Source organism: Camellia sinensis, chromosome 12 (genome assembly GCF_055761805.1).
Source record: "Camellia sinensis isolate YWXY chromosome 12, ASM5576180v1, whole genome shotgun sequence".
NCBI classification, from domain to species: domain Eukaryota; kingdom Viridiplantae; phylum Streptophyta; class Magnoliopsida; order Ericales; family Theaceae; genus Camellia; species Camellia sinensis.
The window spans coordinates 79,952,621-79,958,930 of record NC_138972.1 but is presented as its reverse complement, the minus strand read 5'-3'; the positions used below and the strand labels follow the sequence as shown (position 1 = coordinate 79,958,930).

Here is a 6,310-nt window from a genome sequence, read left to right as displayed (position 1 = left end):
TATTAGTTGTGTTAAGTTTTACTGACTTTCTAACTATTGTGGGCTACTAATCTGCTTGATGATGTAAATATTTCTTATATTTGTAATTATTTTCCTATTGATTGACACAAAAAAAAAAGAAAAAGAAAAAGAAAAGGAAGAGACATCTGACAATTATAAAGACCTCTCTTTATTGCCAACCGTAACAAATTAAACAGAATTTTGGTTTCACTAAAGTTAAGTACTCAAAAATTTTGTCTATAAATTTATCTAGAATGATGTAATTGAGATTCAATTAATATATTGTAAGTCCATAGCTTAGCTAAATCTAAATCACATATGATCACTATAAGAAATGATAGTTTTGTCGACCAAAATATTGGTCACCAAAAGTCCCATTTTTGGTCGCCAAATCTAATTAGCGACTAATTTTTGTTGTCGCCAAGTTCAGCGCCTATGCCATGTCGGCGATAGTATTGGTGACTAAATTATTTTTGGTCACCGAAAGTTAAACATTTGGCTACTTAACAATAGTTAGTCGGAAAAGGTGATCTTTTGGTGACTAAATTATTGGTGGCCGAAATTGAACTTTTGGCTACTAAACTTTGGTTAGTCGGCAAAGGTATCTTTTGGCGACTAAAATATTAGTCGCCGAAAGTTCTCACATAAACTAAATTACATTATTAGAGACTAAACTTTTAGTCGCTAATAGAAAACGTACATTTAGCGACCAAACACTTTAGTGGCCAAAAGATGTCGTGTTTTTAGTGACTAAAATATTTAATTGGCAATTAAACTTCCCTCATTCTGATTTGTTTTAGCTACTATGTGGTTTGGTCACAAAAAGCCATTTGGTTATTTTTTGCTACTAAATTATTGGTCGCCAAAACATTTGCTTACATTTTTAGCTACCAACATATTTAGTCACCAAATACTATATTAATTTTTTATTTTATTTTTAATTTCTGAACCACCTGTATCCATTATTAGTGTAACATGTACCTTGTATAAACAATATAATCCATTAATACTGAATATATTATCAACCATTCAACAACGTGCACACATTTCACTTCCAACCATCCAAAATATTTATATTCAACGTCCAATTCTAAATGTAATACAAATTCCATACGAACCAAGTATAATTCAACCCCAATAATTTAATTCCATACATAACAGAGGATTAATCAAATTTAATATCCAAAAGGAAATCTATACCACACTAAAAATTTATTTTGTACCGCCCCAAAAACTAATTTGTACCACGTCCAATGCTAATTTCTATCGGGCCAAATTTTGGATATTTACCACGCCAAAAAACTAATTTGTATGAACCACTATATATACGGACGGAGATATAAAAATAATACCCTTCCGTACTTGTCAAAAAAAGTCAAATCCACATTTGTACATCAAAAACCATCTGCAAAAAAAAAAAAGAAAAAAAAGAAAAAAAAAGAAAAAAATCATTAGTATTGACTAAATATTGGCCAATTTAAAATTATAAAAAAAAATAGGTAAAACTCGAAATTAAGTAATCTTTTCAAATTAATCATTAGTTTTGCATACTCGAATATATATGAAATAAAATTTTTGATGTTCAATCTGAGTACATACAACATATGAATCTAGTTGCTCTATTTGATGTTGCTAATAAATTAAGTCCAAATACTAACCAAGATCACATGAATGCACCATACATATGCTACTATTGTTTTCCATATATAAAAAGCACTCAGTACCCAATTTTCTGTGTGTGTGTGTGTGTGTGTGTGTGTGTGTTTCAAGAGATGAAGAAGACCACTAACCTCTCTTTTATTTTTTATTCACTTAGTTGACGAGTAGAACTCATACATTAGTTAATTATAATTAATTATTTATTTTCTTTTTATATTATTTCCTACATTAATTTACATGCAATTATTTCTAATTAAATTATATCTCATCATCTCATAATCTCAATTGCACTATATTAAATTATACTAATATGAATTAGGCTCTAATTCCTATCTAATTATTTAATTCTAACTTATTAAAATTAGCGAATCAGACAAGTTTAATTTTCATTCTAACCTATCTGTTCAAACAATACAAGTCAATAAATCCCATAACAAATAAGTGAAGCATCTTATCATCACCTCAAGTAAGGCTTTTAACAGAGTTAACTAGAGGAAACTGCATATCACTTGAAAGCATTTCCATAACTTAGTTTTAGTAGTGATATCTTTCTGCCTTTTTACACAGTGAAGAGCATATGGAGAAAGTCAAAGAAGATCTTGAGATTATGAGAAACTGACTACACATCAGAACCCATGATGTGAAAACAAGTATGGCCCTAAAATACAAGAGAACAAAATATAAAAAGATTTTATTGACGCCATAAATACACTCGATTATAATATATCACGAGCATTTAAGTGTGAACACTGAAGATAACCCATGATTGAAGCCCAACCATACATTACATGTTAAGATTACATTATAGAAATAAGTTCATACCACTCTGCAAGGTTTCAACAAGGAAGAGGTTCAAAATTTTAAATGAAACATTTATACCACAGTCAAGGGGTATGCATAAATATAAAGCCAGAACGCCATACTGGATATCAATGGAAATAATTAAATTTAATGGTTCAATTTGTAACAAAATAGCATATAAACCAAAAAAAAATGCCAAAGCAGGAAAAAACCAAAATAGAGTATAGTAACAAACATCATTTCAAAGAATATTATGAGAAGAATAATAAAGATATGAAAACATTTTCTAAAAAATGTTGGCATGAGCAATATGTTACTTCTGCTATAGCAAGTGCACTGGCATAAGTTTGTGCACCAAATCAGCCAATGCAATGAAGGCAGAGCAACCACTTTTATTTGTCAAAGCAATGAGATCTAGAGCACAAGACAAACATGCACAGAAGACAGTTTATTAAATGAAGAAATATGTTCGAACATAGAAAATATTGAGCTGAAGTCACAGGTGTTGGACCCACTCCAATTGCAAGCCTTGGGTAGCCAAGGATTGTTGCAAAACAAACTTTCAGAAGTAAACTATTCAATTTCTTACCAAACGGTCCAAGACTTTTGATCACAAGTTCTTAGTTTTATTATCATTTAAAAATTAAAAAAACCACATTTTGGATATGGTACTTTTGATCACTCCGATTTTACTCATACTAATCAATGGCTGGAAATTTCCCTTAACTAGTTCTAACAGTTGAGAGTGTTTTTTGGATATGGTACCCAAAAACCACATTTTTTTTGTGTCGCGGTAAAACCCACATATATAATTTCTCTTAAATTTTCTATGTATAAAACCCACATGCATTGCCATCTCCTTCACTAATTTGAAGATCAAACAAATCAACAATTATAAGGCAATCCAAACAACTAAGAACTGGCCAATCCACAATCAAAGCAATAAAATGAAATTAAAACCAACCAGTTGCTCTAGAGAATACTAGTAATTGCTAGCTTTGGAGTGTTGATTGAAAACAATATCCCATGAATCTTTAAATTGTGGGGATGGGAATGAATCTAACTCCTCTAAGGAAAAAGTTGACGTATCCAAACCTTGTGCCAAAGTTAAAGGCAATTGCTTTCCCAATATCACACCAACATTTACTAAACAACAAATCCAATACTCCGTTTTTTCCATTTATTCATAAAATATATGTGATTGTATGTAGATTGGCTTAGTCCCCAGCCAATAAATATTTCTTAATTTCTGAAAAGCTAAAGAATGGAAATTTTCTAAAAAGGTCCTAGAAAATTATTTTTCGTATATTCACAACCACTAAACTTCCTAAACTTCTGTAGGATACAAAAAGTGAAACCTCAAGTATCAAATCCCATGTTCACATGAAAATACTATGCTGCAATTATCCTGTTCTTAGCTAAATAATAAAGCAGCAATTCAGGTTCGAAATTGGAAATTTTGAAGTAGTTACTTCTTGCCTTCCCTATACCTATGTGTGATACAAAATTGACAGGTTTCCTCGTAATTGTCCAAAAAAAAATCCGCAACGGTGAGAAAAGGATCATCCATGACCTTCAAACCATGCAACTCCTAGGACTAGGATGTCCAACAACCTAGTGTATTTCTTGTTCACAAAATAATAAAGCGGTTTTGAATGATACAAATTCAACACTTAATTGAACAATAGAAAGAAAGGGTATAAAAAAAAATTTATAACTATTTCATTGCGTGAACCAAGAAACTAAAATCCCATTCAAACCACTTAGTGTTAGTGTGACTGATTTTTCCCTATTTTCCCATCACTTTCTCACCAGCCAAACAGAGGATTAAGAGAAAAAACAAGAGGGAGGAAGAATTGACAAACCCTAAATTACAGGCCTGCGATGGCCAACTGAAGCAGGTGGTGGCCGGCGGCTCCCCCGTGAAGTCTCCGCCTTCCATTATGCCATAATCGAAGAGCCAATTGGAGTTGTCAGTAGAATCGATTTCCATTGAATTTTCGGGGAAAATGTGAGTACTGAGCTCTGTTTGGAGGAAAAGAAAAGAAAACAAAAGGGAGAGTTGTTGGGGTTAAGAAAAGAAAACCCACATATATAATTTCTCAAATTAGTGAAGGAGATGGCAATACATTATCGGATCCCTGAATCTGGCGGTGGACGGAGGGAGAGGAATTGCCGGAAGAGCTACTAGGAGGAGGAGAGAGAAAGAGGGGGAGGAACATGGTGTGGCGGTTGCTGCCGCCGTGGGGTGGTCGGAGGACGATGGTGCTTGCTTCGCCGGAGGAAACGACCTCGGCCACGAGAAATAGGATCAAGACGGCAGTGGTGGTGGCTACCTGTGGCCGTGGCCGTGGCCGCGCCATTGGTGGGTGGAATTGGAGGTCAATGAGAGAAGTGAGAAGACGGTGGGTCTCGCTTCTCGCTAGAGAGACATGAGAAAGGGGAATTGATTTACCACGGTTTGGGTTGAAAACAAAATAGATATATAATTAATATTTATTCGCGACTAAAATTTTTAGTCGCTAATTATTTTTAATCCGTCTAAAATTTGAAATCTCCCTCCATAAGTTTTAGGTTTTTGGCGACTAAAATATTATTTTGTCGCTATAAATATACTTTGGCGACCAAGTTTTTGGTCGCCAAAGATAAAAACTATTTTTTTCTTTTCATTCGGCTACAAAACAATTTTAGTAGCTAAAACTAACTATACGGCAACAAAAATATTCTTTTGTCATTGAAAATATACTTTTGGTGACCACATATTTTGGTCGCCAAAGATTAAAAATAATTTTTTTCTTTTCATTCTGCTACTAAACAATTTTAGTAGCTAAAACTAGCTCTACGGCTACTAAAAATTTTTTTAGTCACCAATTGTGATATCTTTAGCTACTAAAATTTTTTATAGTCGCCAATTATAATATTTTTAGCTACTAAATTTTTTTTAGTCATAATCAATATTCCCCGACTAAAAAAAATTGGAAAAATTACTCATAGGTCCCATATTGGAAAATGTTACTCCATCTAGTCCTGAGTATTTTTTTATAAACCATTTAGTCCTTTTTTTACATCGCAACATCATCATCAAAAACAACATCAAACATTATCGTCAAAACAACATCAAATATCACAACATCATCATCAAACAACATCAAACATCATCATCAAAACAACATGCAACCTCCCCATTTTTCTTCGTCTTCAACATTAAGTACACCATCAAAAAAGTTGAGGCTCAGATCTACGAATGAACAGGCGTGAATCCGAAAACGCCATGGCTGCAACAACAAAGAACTTCTCATTGTACAGTGCCATATGTCATAACCAAAACTCATGAATTCGAAATCGAATTTGAAAGCGACGGTGATGTTTAACGAAAGGGACGTTGTAGATACTGTTAGGGTTAGGGTTCCTTCGAATTCATCATCATCATCATCGTCACCTTGTGCTCGTGATTGTTGTTATACAAAGTTCTTGCTTCAAAACCACTTGAATTTCAAGCAAAGCGCTTCACCTGCAAAGATTATGCGTTACGAGGACGGATCGTGGGTTGATTTCGCTCCAGAAGTCGTCGATTTGCTTTGATCGGGGTTCGTGGAAGGGAAATCGGTGGTCGAGGTTCGAATTGAGGGAATTCGTTGCTTGTTCGATTTTTATCTAAGATGTTGTTGATGTTATGATGATGTTTGATCAAAAAAATTGTTATGATGATGTTTGATCAAAAAAAATTGTTATGTTGATGATGTTTGATCAGAAAAAATTGTTTAATCGTTATTTTGATGTTTGATGTTATTTTAATCGTTATTTTGATGTTTAATCGTTATTTAAAAAATTGTTTAATCGTTATTTTGAT

General features: G+C 33.1%; 1 long non-coding RNA gene across 1 annotated transcript; it reads right to left on the bottom strand.

The window, feature by feature from the left end:
* Nucleotides 1–1,046: 1,046 nt before the first annotated feature.
* On the bottom strand, nucleotides 1,047–4,907 carry LOC145804194 (uncharacterized). Its single transcript, XR_014345818.1, has 2 exons — nucleotides 4,326–4,907; nucleotides 1,047–1,405 (listed from the first exon to the last, which is right to left on the bottom strand). It is a non-coding gene; the product is annotated as an uncharacterized LOC145804194 (long non-coding RNA).
* Nucleotides 4,908–6,310: the final 1,403 nt, after the last annotated feature.